The following is an 18,981-nucleotide window of genomic DNA, read 5'->3' as shown; positions in this document are numbered from 1 at the left end:
ATGATGCCACAAAACTACTTCTGAAGTCACTTCCAGAGACTATGTAATCCCCACTTGCTAGACGCCATGTACATTCACTACATAGAGCGTTCTTCGCATGTCATTCACAGTAACATTTTCAAATTATTTACATCAGATTTTTTCCCCCCCTCAGAATTTAAGCGAAAAGCCGAAGATAATATGATTTGTTAAAATGCAATAATTGGTGACTGACACAGAGCTCATCAACTCGCCATACTTGAGAACCTAATTTAAGCAAGGCAGGCAGTACATTATGACCTGAATCCGTGAATCAGTGGGTCATAATGTACTATAATGCTTCCGAGAGCGTGCGATGTGTTAAAACTTTTACCAGAAAGACACTGGAAATGTTGACCAAAGGACAAAATCTGGTGCAATCTGTGAATATTAATATTTGTGTGGGATCAGCTTACGGTTAGAACGTTCACTCTTGAGGTAGTGGACCGCAAGTGTCTGTGGGTCCCAACAAATTTTATTTTAATTATTACTCTTTTGTTTTATCAGGTAAGGCCCACTGGACTATACAGCTCTTTTTTCAGAAATGAACTGGCCACAAACGAAAGCTCAACGAAGTGGCTCATCACGTGGAAATGCATAGCAGCCAAACACTCTAAACGCACGTTTCTAAATGTACAGCGAAAAATCCCGGAGGACCAAAGAAAAAATACACGGGGAGAGAGACATGCAAACTCCAAATATACAGGCGTCAGGGTCTCGGGATCGAACCATCAACCTCATGCATACCAGGTGAGCGAGTTAACATCTCACCACTTCTGTGCCTGACAGTCTCCATACGTGCTCATAAACACTTGCAGATATTGCAATTACATAAAAACCCACATCCCTTTGAGATCCCGCGGGATTGTTTTTTTTTAATATCTTTAGAATTTTACCGAATTCCCCGCAGAATCCCATAGTGTAGAGGGTTTTTTTTTTAGTGTATCATCCAGAAGGATGAATGATCACAAAAAACGCTGTACGCCAACAGGGTTTGAATCTGCACGTGATGAATGTTCCATCTGTAGACACTGAGTGTCAAGATAAACTTTTTAAAAATACGTTCGCGAACTAATTTCAGTTTTAAAATTAAATTATCAAACGTCAGAGCAAAACTACATGATGGAAAGTGCCATACTTCCCACGGTAAAATTAGTTTGACACAAAATAAGTGAAAATGTTTATAGTTTTCTTGGTTCTTTCGGTAAAGTCACGTAGAAGGGAAATAATAAAGTAATAAAAAGTAAAAAAACATATTTTTTATTGTTTTATTTTTATTATTTTATTATTTCCCTTCTACGTGACTTTACCGAAAGAACCAAGAAGATGAATCCCTACAGTCACGAAAACTTTAAATCGAAATGTTTATAGTTGTTTCGTACAAATATGTATTTTCATCATCATCATCAGCCATGGTCAACCTACTGCTGGATAATGGCCTCCCGATGCCGCTGTCACCTCTCACGATTCTACAATGTATTGATCCACTGAGCACCTGCAGACAACGTGAAACATTGTCCACTCACTCGACACAACCAACAGCCACGAGCGGAAACTCCCAAAGCGTTATTCGGGATTTCACGACCGAGTCCGTACACCGAACTCTGCATTCGTCAAGGTGGCAGACAACGGGCCCACGCACATTCATTCGCGCGTTTGTTAAATGTTCATCACAAAACACCGATTGCACCGTCTGCCGTCATGCAAGCGATGAAGTGCACCCGTCGGCCTCGCCAGCAAAACAAGAAGCAAAAAACGAAGTCCGACAAAGGGATGAGTGGAGCGGTGGAGTGAGTGAGTGGGTGAGTGGGTGAGTGGGTGAGTGAGTGAGTGGGTGAGTGAGTGGGTGAGTGGGTGAGTGGGTGAGTGCGTGAGTGGGTGAGTGAGTGAGTGGGTGAGTGGGTGAGTGAGTGAGCGGGTGGGTGAGCGAGTGAGTGGGAGAGTGAGTGGGTGAGTGAGTGGGTGAGTGGGTGAGTGGGTAAGTGAGTGAGTGGGTGAGTGGGCGAGTGGGTGAGTGGGTGAGTGAGTGAGTGGGTGAGTGGATGGGTGAGTGAGTGAGCGAGTGTACAATCGACTCAAAACGGTTTGGATGCGCGTGCTTAAAACCAACTTGCATAATTTAGACCGACGGCAGGCTCACAATTGTGTTTGTACGCAAATAGGGGTTTGGGGGGCTACGGAGGATGGGCGGATGCGGAGGCAAGGGGGGGGGGGGTGTTGGGCAAGCACAAAAGGATGCTAGAGGCAACTGGGAAAGTCAGCTGGCACGCGGCAGTGGCGGCAGCAGCGGCACAAACGCGGCGACTCCCAACAAAGCAAAAAAAAACATTCATTTTTATGTTTTCATCACAACTCAGAAACTCCGCGAACAGCAACCCAGATTTCGGCACGACAGGAGCTTAAGAAGGGGGTGGGGAGAAATGGGCTCACTGTCCTACCCAAGTGGGGACCACCTGCAGGGGTATGAAGATGTTATATGGGGAAGGGGTAAGGTAACTAATATACTCAAGGAAGAAAATGGACAGGGGGAGGGAGCAGGGGGGGAAACCAGTGGGGGGTAAACTAAGTTCTGTATTTTTAAATACTTCAACTATTTTTTATTTCACCACGTATGGTCCACTGAGCTATGTAGCTCCTTTTCAAAAGCAACCTGGCCACAAATGATGGCCCAATGAAGTGGCTTATCACGCGGAAATTGAGAGTAGCCAAATCCTCTAAACGCACGTTTAATATAATACATGTGGAGGGGACAAACTGGAGGACCCGAAGAAAGAAAATCCAGGCGACCACGGAGTGAGAGAGAGAGACACACAAACTCCAAATACACAGAAGGCGTCAGGGTCGGGATCGAACTCACGACCTCCTGCACACCAGGCGAGGTAGTTAACATCTCACCACGGGGAGAGAGAGAACATGCAAACTCCAAATACACAGGAGGCGTCTGGGTCGGGATTGAACTCACGACCTCCTGCACACCAGGCGAGGTAGTTAACATCTCACCGCGGGGAGAGAGAGAACATGCAAACTCCAAATACACAGGAGGCGTCAGGGTCGGGACCGAACTCACGACCTCCTGCACACCAGGCGAGGTAGTTAACATCTCACCACGGGGAGAGAGAGAACATGCAAACTCCAAATACACAGGAGGCGGCAGGGTCGGGACCGAACTCACGACCTCCTGCACACCAGGCGAGGTAGTTAACATCTCACCACGGGGAGAGAGAGAACATGCAAACTCCAAATATACAGGAGGCGTCAGGGTTAGGATCGAACTCACGACCTCCTGCACACCAGGCAAGGTAGTTAACATCTCGTCAACCACGGCACATGAGCCACCGCTGGCTACGAAAAGCCACACGTTGGGATTCAAACGGCCACCAATGCTGGGAGGTGGTGGCCGGGTCACACGCTTGCCTGCCGCGCCGGTGGCACCGAACCAGCCACCTGTGTCTCGCCGCCATCGCCGAGGGTTGTCTAACTTTTCCCTCCAGTAAGCCAAACCCAAGGCGTACTACTCCGGCAGCCGAGATCCATCGTAGCCGCGCTGTACGCCGCGAGGCATTTCGACAGAATACCGGCGCCGGATCTCGCCACGTAAGCGATTCCTGCCGACCAAACGCAAGTGCCGATCGCCGGACCGTCCCGGTCAAACGCGGGCGGTTTTACAACGCGAATGCCACCCCCGTGATCAGGGTCGGTAATGTGGTTGGAGGTCGCCTCTCCTCTTCTGCTGCCCTCATTTTCTCGAAATCCCTTCCCTCTACTTCACACAGTGCACACTGACGTCGTGTCAGTTGCTCTTCAAACGCCACGCGAAAGCGGGCCAGTGAGAGAGGATGTGAAGTGGAACGTATCTGGCTGACTGACGTGACTCGATGTCAGAGGGTCGTGACTTCCAATGGCGATCAAGGCGCCACTCGGCCCTTCTACCGTCATTCCTAGAGAGGCCACATCACGATCAACGCTTTGTGGTAAAGCTGACAGTCGTTGTGCTTCTGGAGAGACTGGCCTCCGCCAATTGAACGTGGAATTTCCACCACTGGCTCAGGACCGTCAAGACATATGAACAGTGCCCCAAATCTTGTTTTTTAAAAATTATTTTTCATCGTCATTTGAGAACCCAGAATACATCCATAATACAGGTTTTTTTGGGGGGAGGGGGTGGGGTTAGATTGCGTAAATATTTAAATGTGTCGTTAAATACAGTGGTGAATGTCGAAAAGGAGGGACGAAATATCGGACAGCGTGCGTTACAAGTTCGGCGTAATGCACCCTCCAAAAAACGATTTAGGGCGTCCGGGCTCGCTGCCCTACCACGATAGGGGTGACAATCGGGAGCAGTGAATTTAAGGGGGGGGGGGGCGGGGTGGGGTGGAAGGAACAATTTAACTAAAGTAAAATAACGTGAAAGCGATCTCCAAGTTTGTAATTATTTGTCTCTCCCAGCAGCGACGGTTACCTTGCGTTAACGAAGGTGGTGCAGTATGCAGAGTCCATCCCTTGTCCCCGAGCAGCGAGACATCTTGACTCGACAGTTGTCTACATTCGCACGTTACTACTGACATACCCTAATTCCTCCTCCCTCTCCTCCCAACCCGCTGATCGCGACTCTCCCGATCTCAGGAAGGCCGCAACGAGTCTCAAGACTCTCCCGCAGGAAGGTCCTGCTTTGGGGAGGTGAGGATTTCCGCGCTCGGGAGGAAACCGCAAGCATCCGGAGAAAACGTGCCCGGCGCGAGGGGGGCACTAAGCACCGATTCCGCAGCGGCGAGAGGGCGGCTGCCAATTTGTCCGATCGTCAGCGGCGAGCAGGCTCGCGCGTACGGCCCATGCGGCAGCGGCGCACACGCGCACCTCCGATTAGCCACGCGCCTGCGATCAGAACGGTTGGCTACGTGCGGTGCGAAAATAAGTTCAACGTACGTACACGTAATCATCTGAAGGTCGGCAGCCTGACATAGCACTGGTCGGTCATTGCTTTCTATCCTGGGCATAGAAAGCACGCTTACACAACAAAAGTGTCCCCCGTGTAGCCTTTAACAGACTGTTGGATGCAAGTGCTGTCAGCGAGCACCTATGAGGGACGGCACGGCAACACGAGGCGCCGGGGCGGCCAACACCACGCCCGGCCGACTTTGTCTCCACCGTGGCGATGTTTACACACCACACCAGGTATTCATTTGAGGCTAAGTTGACGTAGGGGAGGCCCAAGACCGGTTCAGATTATAGTCACTGATGTTGGTGGCCGTGAGCGGGAATCGAACTCGGGTAGCCGGGTTCATAGCGCTCACCGTGACGCGACCATTCCCCACCATCACATACACACAACGACACATTAACGTACAGCCCTAACATACAGGCTTGTGCCAATCCATTGCTGTATGAAAACCTCCCCACACAATGTAAGCTTGTGGGGTTTTTTTTAATTGCCATACTTCACCACGAAGAAGAAGAAGACCACAAAGGTAAGTTTGGATTGGTACAAGTAGGCCTCGGCAAGGTAAGGTAAAAGGGAAAAGCAACGAGCCTACCTTTACCCTACCTTTTACCTTACCACAATACAATCACTCTACCCTTACCTTTTACCCTTTAGCAAGGTAAGGTAAAAGGTCAAACGCAAGGAGCCTACCTTTACCCTCACCCCATACAAATTACCCGATTACAGGGTAATTACTGGGGTACTACTCATGAAAAAGGTTTATAACAGTTAAATGCTAGGTAGAGCACTTTATCCATCTATATATATAAAAGGGAAATTTGTGAATGTGTGTCAGTTCGAAATGTTTAGCATACTTCCCAACATGCAACAAACTTGAAATTTGGCATGTGGGCAGCTTCCAGACTGTACACAATGCAAAAAGAATAAACATAGGCTTTTGTATTTTTTTTTGGGGGGGGGGGGCGCAATAATGGATATATTTTGCATGGCAAGTGAGCGGTGACGTCACATCTGTGATGTCACCCGCATGCGGCAGCGTCACGCAGTGTGCCTGCTGACGTCACGCATCCCCCCAATTTTAAATGGCGGTCACGGACTTTGCCATGGAGCTTTTAGCGAGCGCTAAACAAAGTATTTACCAGGTAATACTTCACGCTACCTTTACCCTACCGGGTAATACTTCACGCTACCTTTACCCTACCCTTTACCTTACCCCTTGGCATGTCGACGCCTTTACCCTTTTACCCGGTAAAAAGAGAAATTACCTTGCCTTGCCGAGGCCTAAGTACAAGATCGTTGGGGGGGGGGGAGAGAGTGTGAGGATGGATGGGATGAAGTGTGCACCCAGACTGATTGCAGCCACCGCTGGTATGCATTGATGGCTGAGTAGACCTCGGAGAGACCACAGCCAGCTTCAGATATCACCTACCACGAATGTTATCGACGGCTGGGAATAAAATCTGGGTCAATTGATTCCGAGTGCAATGTGCCACACGCTGGGCCACCACCACTCCTCACTGCCACGTGCGCCGATCGTCAATGAGCTTGGACAAGCGAACACAACTGCGTGCGATGCACGTCCGTGCCGAGACTCCGCCGTTCAATGGCCTTCCCTTTAAAGCGGTGTTTCTTCACTTATTTTCAGAATGGGGGGGGGGGGACGGTGGCTACTTTCGCTGATAATTAGATCAGTGTGAGTGCCGCCACACATTTGAAATCCTTTCGCGGTTTGACAACAGCACGATGATGATGATGGGGGGTTGTTTTCACATGTTTGTGTTGTCCGGGAGGGGGGGGGGGGCCACACAGAAGGCCACCAGGAGGCCCCAGTGCCTTTCGGGGCCTTGACATGAAAAGCACTGCGTCACCGTGGCTTGCACTGCCAGCACGCCGCCCGCCAACCGTTAAGCTCCTACAGAAATTTGGCTTCGTTCGTCCGTCCCAAAGTTCTCCTGCACCATTCCCACTCGTCGGTCACGAGCAGCCGCGCAACGCCCCCCCCCGCCCCCCCGCCCCCCTGTCGCCTTACATGGCAGCGAGCGTTTAACCCCACACCTGCTTGCATGCTGAACATATGTTGCCACTGCAATCGTTAACAGCAACAGCAATACATCGTGGTATAAAATATATATATAGGCGAATTCGGTTCCCGCCGTGAAAAAGGCACATTGTCGACGTTCATGCACGGCACGGTGTCTGATGTAGTGACGTAGGCAAAAGGTGCAGCCCTGCAAACTGCTCGCTCGCACCACTGTGGGCAGAAGGGCCTCCGCTATCGGGAGCTCGAGAGGATTATTTTCCCCCGACTAATCCACTCCGGCCAGACATGGCGGAAGACGTTGGGAGTGCCCACACTGTTCCCCACCATACACAGCCTATACTCTTTGGTTCTATTCGGTAAAGTCACGTAGGTAAAAAAATAAAACAACAAAAAACACGACGTTTTCGGCCACAACACAAGCGGCCTTCATCAGGTGAAGGGACCAGACTGTCTCGAGGACAGCGCTGGAGTGAAACACAGCCAAGCTCACACACAGCCTGCCGATCGACACTGCTGGGTGGACGGTGTTGGAGGAGTAATTAAGGAACTTGCCCCATTGTTTGTAATTTGCCCTCAATGAAAGAGGAGGTAACCCAGCGTTTATTTAGCAGTGCACAATAACCTCCTAGGGCGGTTGAAGATACCATTATTATTATCATCATTATTATTCAGAAAATCACACTGGCTTGTGTTGCAATTTTGAGGCAATTCAAGTTAATTCCACTCACACATATATATATAAAACCCCTCAATTTTCTACGGGAAGTTGTGCAGTTGGTCTGTACTGTAATCACAACATTTTTTTGGCAGAATTAGTCGGGTACGTTGTAAATCTGTAGGACCTGGGGGGCAGTCACAAAACGATGGTGCACAAGTGACAAGACGATGTTCCCGGCATCGAGTTCAAAAGTGAAATGCCCTGAGCACAAAATCTCGTTATCTACGTTATCAGTGGCTGCTTGCTTTTTGAATGAATTCAACTGGCCAAGCATTTTTTTAACACGTAGGCTTTCGCGACCAATATTATTCATAATAAAGGTTTTTGGGTTAGATCGCGTTTATTTATAAATGTGTCGTAACCCTCCACCACCCGACACGGCCAATCAGCAAAAAAGTGTCACGTTGACAAAAGACAAATAATTCACTACTTCAGCCCACCGGTGTGTTGAAGAGTTAATCCACATTTACAGTTTGAGTACGACGTTTCGCTGGTAAATACTTCCAGCATCATCGGGCAATTCGCCAGAATGGCGATGATGCTGGAAGTATTTACCAGCGAAACGTCGTACTCAAACTGTAAATGTGGATTAACTCTTCAACACACCGGTGGGCTGAAGTAGTGAATTATTTGTCTTTTGTCAACGTGACACTTTTTTTGCTGATTGGCCGTGTCGGGTGGTGGAGGGTTACGACACATTTATAAATAAACGCGATCTAACCCAAAAACCTTTATTATGAACGAGCATTTTTTCTTCTTTTCTCGAGCAGCATCAAAAATGATTTCGTAATTGCGAAGATTGACGTTACAGTTTTTCTTTTGCGTGCGAAAAATGTCTCGGACTGATGGGTACATTTGTGCTGACACATACCGTGTAAACATTGTCGACATTGTTCAGAAATTCCCGAAACACAATATTACCGTCCGTGTGAAATGTCGCAAAAATAAAAAAAAACCTACCGTCCTTTGTTCTCCTCGCCCGCACAGAACCACTACAGTCTTGACTGCCGTATAAAAATAAATGAGAATAATAATTCAGAGCGCAGGGAAAAAAGATGCCCAAACCCGAACACCAACAGCACAAACACTTCACCTACGTAGCGCCACAATTGGCCGCATTCTCTCCGCTCTGTCAGTTGTCGCTAGAGAGCAGCAGCAGCAGTCGGGTGCGGCGGGTGAACGATGTCGCGCTGATTCGCGACAACAGCCGCGCGTGAGAAGCCCAGCGGCTCTTGACTCTGCCCAGCCTCCGGGCACCCAGAATAGCAGGTAACAGGATAGGCCCCTTCCACTGGGAGGCTGTGGCGGTTCCGCAGCTGTAAACAGCCCAGGTCCCCGTCTCTCCCGTGGGTGTTAACGCTTGCTAATGTGCGTACGTATGTTGAACTTCTTTCGCACCGTACATAGTCAGCCGTGCTAATCGGAGGTGCGGGGGAAGGACAGCAAACTAAACACAACAAGTAGTTGTAAATAAATTGATTTTCAATCTAGATTTAAAAGTGCAAAGCTCCAGTGGCTTCCTAATATCGGAAGGAAGAACGTTCCAGACGGTCACAGAAGCGCGTCTGAAAGCGCGCAATGCAGTGACCGTCTTTGTTCGATGGCCAGCCAAAATGTGCTCTGGCTGGACGCTTGCCACCAACGGTGAACTTCATCCTCAGCCGATGATAGGGTTCTTTATAAAATGCGCAATTTCGTGCCGCTATTCCCCAGATTTCAAATGTACCATCGGCGTAATTTCACGAGACAAAAGTGGCAATTTGTAACGCATGCAGTGCGAGAGCGACGCTTCGTCACCCTGCGTGGTAGAGAACGGTCCGCGGGAGGAAGATGACACAGAACTGAGTTTCTTTAATCCTTTCAAGTGACGTCATTAATGTACACAATAGGGGTCAATGTGTTTTCCCCGCACGCCATTCAACGCAGAGCTGTTCGTCAGATGAGAGTCAAACAGATTTTGGTGTTTTCTCCGAGAGCTGGAATTTAGATAAATTAAGTGGGGGGAAAAAGATACTCACGTAATTTTTTTTTTAATCTTCATTGGTGACTTGGCATGAACTCACTACATATGAGAATCCAGCCTAGAATCCAGCCAACATTCGAACCCAAGATCTGAGCAGTTCAATGTCCAACACCTGAGCAGCACGGTGACCTCAATCGGGATTTATTTATTTTAAATTTGTCAAACAATGCAACACCAAGGCAAGGTCCAGGGTCTCCTGGCTGAAATGAGCCACAGAGCACTTATCTACATTGGTCACCCGGGGCCGGTGGTGGAAATTCCACATTTCCCATGGTAGGGCCCAGTCTCTCCATGGGATGGTCACACAACTTCTGATAAAACAACCCAGAGAGGGACGATTGGCTGAGCTGATGCCCTTCCGATATATTTGAACGTGTGGACGTTTGTGACTCGAGTGCTCTCACCAGAACACGTGGCAATTATGGTTAGAAATTCAATAAGGCAGAGGCGCTGCATGTAAAACGAGTCTATCACAGGTTATAATTCAGCACCCTTGTGGAGGGTTAGTAAATTGCATAGATTTTACGTGACTGAACCCTTCTCCACTGCCCCCCCCCCCCCACTGAGCTATGAAATGGTTTCTAGATGACAAAATAGCAAATTGGTACTGACAAATATGTATTACCTCCTCATATGGCCAGGACACTTCCATCTCCTCATCTCGTGCAACAAAAAGCACTCGCTGAGGAATTGAAATGGCCATCCCAAAGCACCCAAGCAGTACATTCCTTTAAAAGGCCTTGAGACTCAGCAAGGCTCTCCTGGTTAGAACATTAATTACTGTTTCTATTGCATGGGGAATTCTTAAAAACATGAATTATTTGTGATGGTTACTGATATTTTTATATATATATTTTTACTGTAATATTTTGAAGTTCAAACTGGCAAATGCTTTCCATGTGTATTTTAAAGTCCACTCTTACAGGAGACGGCTGGGTTTAGCAGCGATTGAACCACGGCTGGAATCACACATCACGTCTGCGCAAGCTGGCGATATGCATCAACTGCAAAGCTGCGCAGTCTCCTTAAACTATCAGCACTGTTGTACGTCGCCATACTGAAATGATCGCCATGCACAACGCCCTGCAGCGACACTCACTGCAGCCACCTCTTGTGCGTGCCCGCGTGTATGCTGAGCTTCTCCCGCACCTGCCTCAAGACACAGACCAAGGCGAGGTCACGTGACAGCGCAAGGTCAGGGGGCGAGAATTCCACGGACGAGTTGGGAGCAGCTGCGCCACCGAGCACTCGGGAGAGGGGGCTCGGTGTGGAGGGCTCAGAGTCTGGAGGAGTGAGCGCGCTCGCTCACTCACGGTGACACAAGTTGGCTGGGCGGCTTCAAAAAATCCTCCAACTCAACCGCCGTGAAACTAATTTTTGTTATTATTATTTACTACCAGGTAAGGCCCACTGAGCTATATAACTCTTTCTAGATTTGAAGTTTTCGTGACTGCAAGGATCCATACTCTTTGGTTCTTTCGGTAAAGTCACGTAGGTGAAAAAATAAAATAAGAATAAAAATAAAAAATAGAAATAATCAAATTAAATCACGACGTTTCGGAAGCAACACAAGCTTCCGTCATCAGGTGGGACAACCACAGCAAAATACCAAAAAATACTGTATAACTCTTTTTCAGAAGCTCCATCTCCTCGGTTGACGTCCTCTTGGCTGCCGCTCCGTGACTACTTTTTGGCCACCATCCATCATCTCTTCTCGCGCCGTGTCCCTGCTCAAGCCCACCGACTTTCCTGAAAATTTTTAATCATGCGATTCACCTGCGTGTTTCTCAATGCTAAATAAGGAAACCGCTTCCCCTTTTTAAAATAATCATTCGCATTATCATGGTGATTCCGCCTGTTTATGAATGTGGATAACGATGCGTCATTTGATTAACAGATTATTGGTTAGTCATTACAATTACATGTAAAAAAAAATACCATAGTTTTTTAAAGCAACGTAAAAGTTAAATGCTAAACTAATGAGCATGGGCAACATAAAGTTTATTTTTAATCGACGGTCAATAATTAGCGACTCTCCCGTGCATTTTCAATCACCGTGATACCGGTCCACAATCGAGTAAGACCGATTGCCTGTGGACAACTCTGCTGTAGTCTTAGGCCCTCTAGTGGAGAAATTAAGGTCACTCGCGAGGCAGCAGTCAAACTCACACGTGTCCCTCTCCTCTTGGCTGGGTTCGTTCACTTACAAACAGATCAACCTTGTAGCGTGAACGTGTTAAAAGCAAAGGAAAGGGTGGACATTCAAGATCGTGGGTGGGGGGGGGGGAGGACACGGCTCTCAACATAAAACAAAATTTAAACTGATGCTCAACGCCACAGGGAATGAGAAACGCCCGCCGTGCTTTCTGATCGAGCTCTCGTCCGCTGTTTCTACGAGGAAAGTCTCCGGACGCCCATCGCTTCCATGCCACCTGCGGTAATTAGTGTGCCAATTTGCTTATTTTTAATGCTCAGAATGTAGAAGGGAGGCCCTGAGTCCTTAGTCCTTAAGCATGGCGACTGAACCCCCCTTAACTCCACCCTCCTGCTCCCAGCCACAAATTGTTTTGAATGATTGCCGCGTTTCAAATGTGTGAAGAGTTGAGAATACAAAAGAAAATGTTTAAAATTCTCCCTTGGGCACGAGCGTTTGTGAGCAAGCAGTGACTTATCGAACATACCGATGAGTCTCGACAAGTATGACCCCGGTAAACAGTCTCATTTTTGTCTTTCTGCCACCGAAGGTGTAACGTTTCCCGGTCTCGGCCGTGTCGAGCCGGCGAGCGTCAATCGCCACCGAGCGACGTGCAGAATGTGCTGAAGGAGAGGGTCAGCGTCATCTCGACGGGCAATGTGTGCTCGGATTCCTGGTACGCCTCCGTTGGTGGAGTCACGCTTCTGCATATGTGTAATCAACAGAGACTCGGTCCACATAACTAAAAATACTAACTGTCATCACGGCACCTGATATTATCAGACTGTTAGCAGATTTAAAAAGGTAATACATATTGCAATGTATTTGAAGACTGTTGTAAATCAAGTTTGTGTACATTTTTTTTTCAGAAAACTGACAATTTGCCCGTAATACTAAACTCAACGATTTTTTTTTTATTTTTCCAGGTAAGGCGCACTGAGCTATATCGAGCTATTTTTCAGAAGCGACCTGGCCACAAATGAAAGCTCAACGAAGCGGCTCATCGAGCGGAAGTTCAAAGCAGCAGCCAAATACTCGCAACGCATGATGCTTCTAAACGCGAAGGGAAAAACCGAAGGACCCGGAGAAAAATCCACGCTACCACGGGGAGAGAAAACATGCAAACTTCGAATAGACAGCAGGCGTCAGGGTCGGGATCGAACCCACGACCTCCTGTATACCAGGCGAGGCCGTTAGCATCTCCTAGCCACTGAACCTGTTTTTTCCAAGATCGCCCTCCTTTTTGAGACACTGCATAGCTGTCCTGAGAAATCTGAAATTCTTCCCGGGGAAATAGAAGTCCCAGTTTCTTTGTCACAAGCCCAATAACACACGGCCCATGACAGTGACATATTCTTCTTCCCATGGACATTGCCCCGGTTTTTTTATATCCCCAAAGTCAGAACCCCCCCCCCCCTACAACAACACCACTGTCCATTGCATCTTCAACAGGAAATAAACAGTGCTACTTTATACAGAGTAAAATCTCAGACATCATTGTGATGTCCGTGACCGAGCAAACACCAGCAACCTGGATGGTGTCTTCCATCTGGACGTTTTCCTCGTGACTCTAGTTCACAAACTCGTAATATATATTTACATGTCGTGCCTTTTAAAAATTCCCACAAAAGCCTGGAAGTATAAACGGCATTTAATATATTTTGTGCCACCTCGTAAATCCGGCCAGGTGGATCTCAGCAGTTGAGCAAGCGGCTCACAATCCGAAGGCTTGCGAGGTTCAAATCGTGTTTTTTGGGGGTGTTGACCCCCCACCGCTCCCCTGCCACCCGGGGTCAGTAAAATGAGTACCACTTTGTGTGACGTCAAGGGTAGTTGTTCAGCTGGATTGACTTGGCTGCCACCAGGGGAATGTGAAACCTCTGTGTGCCCCATTCTCATGAGTGCCACCCCATATTATTGTTTTGGCAGTAACCACTGCGACGTTTGATGAAGGTTGATTTTGCTTATATATACATTACACGTGGTTTCGATATTCTATAATCGTTTTGAATATCCCTAATCTAAAACCCTAAAGTAGGTGCACATATTTCATCATATATCTGAATGAAGTATCTTACGCGATATTCCAAAAGTGAGGAATATGATCCAGAAAGAAAACATTACTCACATACTTGTGAGATATGAGAAGTAGCATTTAACAATCCCAAGGAATTTCCCAATCTCATGCGCCTCCATACCATGTGCGTGCTGTTAAACAAATCCCGTGATGTTTTACTTTGTCAAAATATTCTTTCCTACTTCAAGTCTGGGACGAAACTTCGTTCAAGTTTTTCATAAGTCGGTATTTTAAAAGCCACCATTATATCTATAAAAAAAGCATTACAGATAGTTATTTTTTTGGGAGACGGCAGGCTTTTACTATCGGGCCCTGTCGGCTCCACTGTTTGAAGGTCCCGCACACAGTACAGTAACACAGCTGGTCGTGAACAGAGCCAAGCGTGCTCTCTGCGTTCATGAGTTCCCGAAACCCAAGCACACCGAGGGGAAAAATGCCGTTCCGTTCACCGCAGTGTGTCCGCACGCGCGCGTGCGGGCGTGTGTAACTCCGTTCGCATGCTCGTCTCAGCGAGAACACATGCGGCAGATTCGATTGCCAAACGCGCTTGGCGCTTTCACGCAGAGACGTGTGGGACGTCTGGTGCGGCATGTAAATTTGGCGTAATTTCACGCGCGCGCTTTGCCGTACAAACGACAAGAGAGCGCAGAGAAACTGTGTTTCACATGAGTATTTGTTTACACGAGCGTTGAGAGGTGGGGGGGAGTGCACACAGACTGCGCTGTGAACTCTGCGGCCTACATTCGATTCCCATCCATGGCCAAAATCCCTGGCCGAGTGGCATCTCAACCGGTCCGGAGCCTCCCTTCGTCGGATGCGCCCGATCTCCAGGGATCTCCAGGGATCTCCAGATGCTGATGGTTCGCCAATCTGGGTGTCCATATTGATGGCCATACTCAACGAGTTTAACACCGTAGGCTTTCGCGACCAATATCATCCACAATACAGGTGTTTTTGTGGTTAGATCGCGTAAATATATGAATGTGTCGTTAAACCCGCCACAGCCAATTAATAAGGTTTGTCACGTAAACAGAACATGCCAATTCGTTACTAGTACAGCACATCGGTGTGTTGGAGAGCAGAGCCACAACATTTACAATCTAGGTACGACGTTTCGCCAATAATTACAAATAGCTTCATCAGACGACAGCCAGATCATTATTTAGCCGTCCACTCGTTGAGTACTATTGGAATTACATTTATACAGCGCTTTTCATCAAGGATCTCAAAGCGCTGTACAGGACACAGCGGCAGCAGACATTCAGCATGAAAATAATATAAATGCATTTTAAAAAGCATTCACTAAATGAATTCAAAGTTTAATAAGCGGAAGCGTATAAATAGGTTTTAAGGCGCATTTAAAAAAAATGTCCCCAGACTCAGTGATCCCTGATGTCTCGTGGAATAGCGTTCAATAGATGCGTGCGGCAATTGACTGACGTTTCGGGCAATGACTCTTCCTTAGGACAAAAGAAGGGGCAGACACATTACGGTCGGAATATTGCACTTTGCACTCTGGCGCCTTGTAAAGACCGGGAAATTCTCACAAGACTGACACAGCCTTTTTGAATGAGCACGTGAACTGTTTACCGCACAGGCGTTCACAGTGGTGCTGTGCAGCCCTCTGATGCATTGACATTGAACCTACTTGCTGTCTTGCCTTTCATCGGCCGCATGTCTGTCATGCGAGTGGAGCTTATTGCACGTGACCTCTCTGTGATCCGCCAACGCCGCTCCATACAAGTTCCGCTGAGCTCAGCAACGTTTTGCTCAATACATGTGTGGCGATGGACTCGACTGCGCTGACAGTTGCTTGGCAAATGGGAACGACGGCGACGATGATGGTGATGAATGTGGCTCATATGAAACATCTCACCCACTGATGTGCGTGCTGCTACATCAGGATCTTTTCTAGCTTTTGAGAAGCACTTGTAATCGCCAGGCAGTAGAATTGCCTCTGCCAGATGTACAGTCACAGATATATATAATGGCGCAATGGAACGCCTGCTGATTGCAATGTGTATTTGCGGTGCGGGACCGTTTTAAATAATATGCCACATCCATTTATCGATCCTGAAAAGTTTGACGCTCACGATTGTACGTGTGACCATTTGCAGTGAATAACTTTCCCCATACTTCCAAAAAAGAAAACTCTATTATGCAATTCATACTCTTGGGTCTATCGGTCAAGTATTTTAACACCAGGATTTGCGATATCAACCTCACAACTGCAGCAGTGTGAGTATTTCAATAGAGCACTGACTTGTCGGACAATACGAGAAGATTACAATTCTGTTGAGGCTGCCTGCAATTGGTTGGTCGTGGCGTTGAACAGGATGTGAAATTGGGAGTGCTCTTGCCAATACCGTCGGGCAACGCAGCAGTATTTGTTTAACCAAGCCTGCCTGCCTGCCTGCTGATGAGACCCTAAAGGGCGAAACGGGGTTCAGAGATATCTGGGTGAAGCACATGCTGTTGAGTGATGTTGGTCCAGAACGGGAAGTGTCTATGTGTACAAAAATGTACGCATGACATTTACAAGGCATTCCTTATCACGATCATATCTTGCACAGTGCATTATGTTTGTATATAAGCGTGCTCGCTAACAGCTAGCAGCACTTACCCCAACAGTTTGTTGAGGCTATACGGGGGATCTTTGTTTTCATTTACAGTTTTACGAGATGGGGGGGGGGGGGGGGGGAAGGGTAAAAACAACAAAACGGTATTTTAATTCCACAGCAAAATCTTATCTAGTCTTCGGATTATTAATGAACATCCTGCTTCGGTAAGTTTGGCCCAATTCATCCCTGGCTCTTCGTTTCGTTTTTTTGCAAATGGAAAACCCCGAGGACTCGGAGAAAGCGCAGATTCAGCACCTTAGAGGAGAGCAGCGTGCCCGTTCGCAGGACACGTGTGGGTGCGCTCACGACCGTGTAACCGTTCCGGCTACCATAGCCGAGCAGCCGTGCAATTATACCAGCGATGCCAAATGTCTCTCAGCCACTGTGTGCGCTTGCGCGTGTGGCCCGGGTTCGATTCTCGCTCACGGCCAACACCAGTGACGATTACCTGAACCGGTCCTGGGCCTCCCATATGGTCAGCTCAGTCTCAAGTGAGTCCTCGGTGCGGTGTGTAAACATCGCCATTGGGGAGACAGAGGCTGGCCGGGCGTGGTGCTGGCCAGCCAACCCCTCGTGTGCCGTGTCGGCCTTCGATGGTGCTCGCTAACAGCACTTGCCCCAAAAAGTATGTGGAGGCCATGTGGGGTGTCTTTGTCTTGTGTGTGTGTGTGCGGCAGGGCGGGTATGCGGGTGGAAAAATGACAGAGCCCCACTTGCTGTTGGCTCGACGCGGTGCTCCGACGTGACGGATCACAGTGACAGTGTTGTTCACATGACACTCCCACAATAGCCTGGACAAATTTACATTTTTGCATCTCAGCGTGCATAATAACCCGCAGCAAGGCTATGAATTCCATGCAGGCTGCAACAGTAATTTTCTGCGCAATGCTGACAGAAGACTTCCCAGCGCTGATTTTTTTAAATTCATTTTTCTTTTTTCCCCTGCTCGCTCTTTTGTCCTCTTCAGCCAATTTCGTTCTGATCGTGCGATTGCCGCCGTCATGACTAAAAGAACTTGCCATTTGTAATGCTGTCAGGAAGCGGTGCAGCATCACCACCCCCTCCCCCCAGTGGGAAGGAGACTTCGCAGAACTACTTCAGAGGCCAGCGATGATCAAGCTGCCGTGGCTTCACGGTCAGCACACTGGATGTCAAAACCAGAGGCCATCGCTTCGATTCGATCTTCGAAAACACGGTAGTTGAAACGATGGGACGAGTCTCTTAAATTCACCACCACACCACCTCTGTCAACCCACCAATGTACATTGGTATACCAGGTGACCATGTGTTGGGCTAAAGTGTGCGTACCCCCCCTCCCACCCCTTCCAAGCCATCTGGCCGGCGTCGAGGAGTAGGCCTCATAACAGCGTAGAAGAGGAGGCCCTCTAAGAGCCCCCTCGAGTGCAAGCCCTTCTGCCAGCAGTGGCATGGGCGAGCACTTGCAGGTCTGCACTTTTACGTGTCACCTGAGCGCTCCGTTTCAGTCACCTCGTGGCTACCCCGTGTGGTGGCTGCGCCTTCTCCCACGCCCTGCGGCAGAGGTGAAGACAAGCGAAGCAGCTCCCCGCCGTATCTGACCGTATGTGCGTGCACGCTCTGGGCACGCTGGCCTCCTCGCGCAATCAGAAGTGCCGAATTGACATTGTGGCTATCCCAGCAAGAGAGAGAGAGACAGAAGCCATAGCTTCTCAACCAGTATCTCAGAAGTCCTGCTTTGCCCCAGCTAAACACTGCCAATAAACAGTCGTGAAGATTTTTCCACCCACGCCTTCGGATTAAAGGGTCCACCATTAACACCAAGTCCAATTTCCCCGTAACTGCTAAGGATGTTAAGCGAATGAGACATCAAACCAGCCGGCCCCCTCTATGCGTCGATGACTGCGATGAATAATTTCGGCACGGGCGGAGATGAGAGAGGGAAGGCTGGGAACCAAATTAAAGGCAATCGCGCAGTAAAGCTTGCGAACCCATCGATCCGTGACCTCGTTAGAGGTGGCAGCCGATCTCGTTACCGGGATGTTACGATACAGAGCTCGATTAATTATGTCTTTTAATTAAACCGTTTGGTGCTCTCATGCGTGCCATTGGAATGTATCACCTACACCTGCATTTTGCAGCAGATGTTAAATATGTTGTACTGTATACGATATTTTAAATTATATATTTTTTGGATAATATGTATACGCTAGAGTATAGCAAGCATTTCACGTGCGGATTCCCTGATGCGTATGCACAATATCATGAAACTTGTTTAGCCTTGTGAGGACTCATGGTGCTGTCTGTTATCTAGCTATGAATGTGAACGAATTTGTTCTTATCCGATCAATTTGATCATCCAGCCAAGTCAAAT

The 18,981-nt window shown here is 48.2% G+C and overlaps 1 protein-coding gene across 1 annotated transcript in view; it reads right to left on the bottom strand.

Moving 5' to 3' along the window:
- LOC116951130 (FYVE, RhoGEF and PH domain-containing protein 1-like) overlaps positions 1–18,981 on the bottom strand; it is a 125,392-nt gene that overhangs the window by 76,763 nt on the left and 29,648 nt on the right. The gene's annotated exons all lie outside the window — the stretch shown is intronic.

Source organism: Petromyzon marinus, chromosome 42 (assembly GCF_048934315.1).
Source record: "Petromyzon marinus isolate PM22_M1 ecotype Great Lakes invasive population chromosome 42, UKy_Petmar_22M1.pri1.0, whole genome shotgun sequence".
NCBI lineage: Eukaryota > Metazoa > Chordata > Hyperoartia > Petromyzontiformes > Petromyzontidae > Petromyzon > Petromyzon marinus.
Note: the sequence above shows the minus strand (reverse complement) of the source record. Positions and strands in the feature narration are given on the sequence as shown.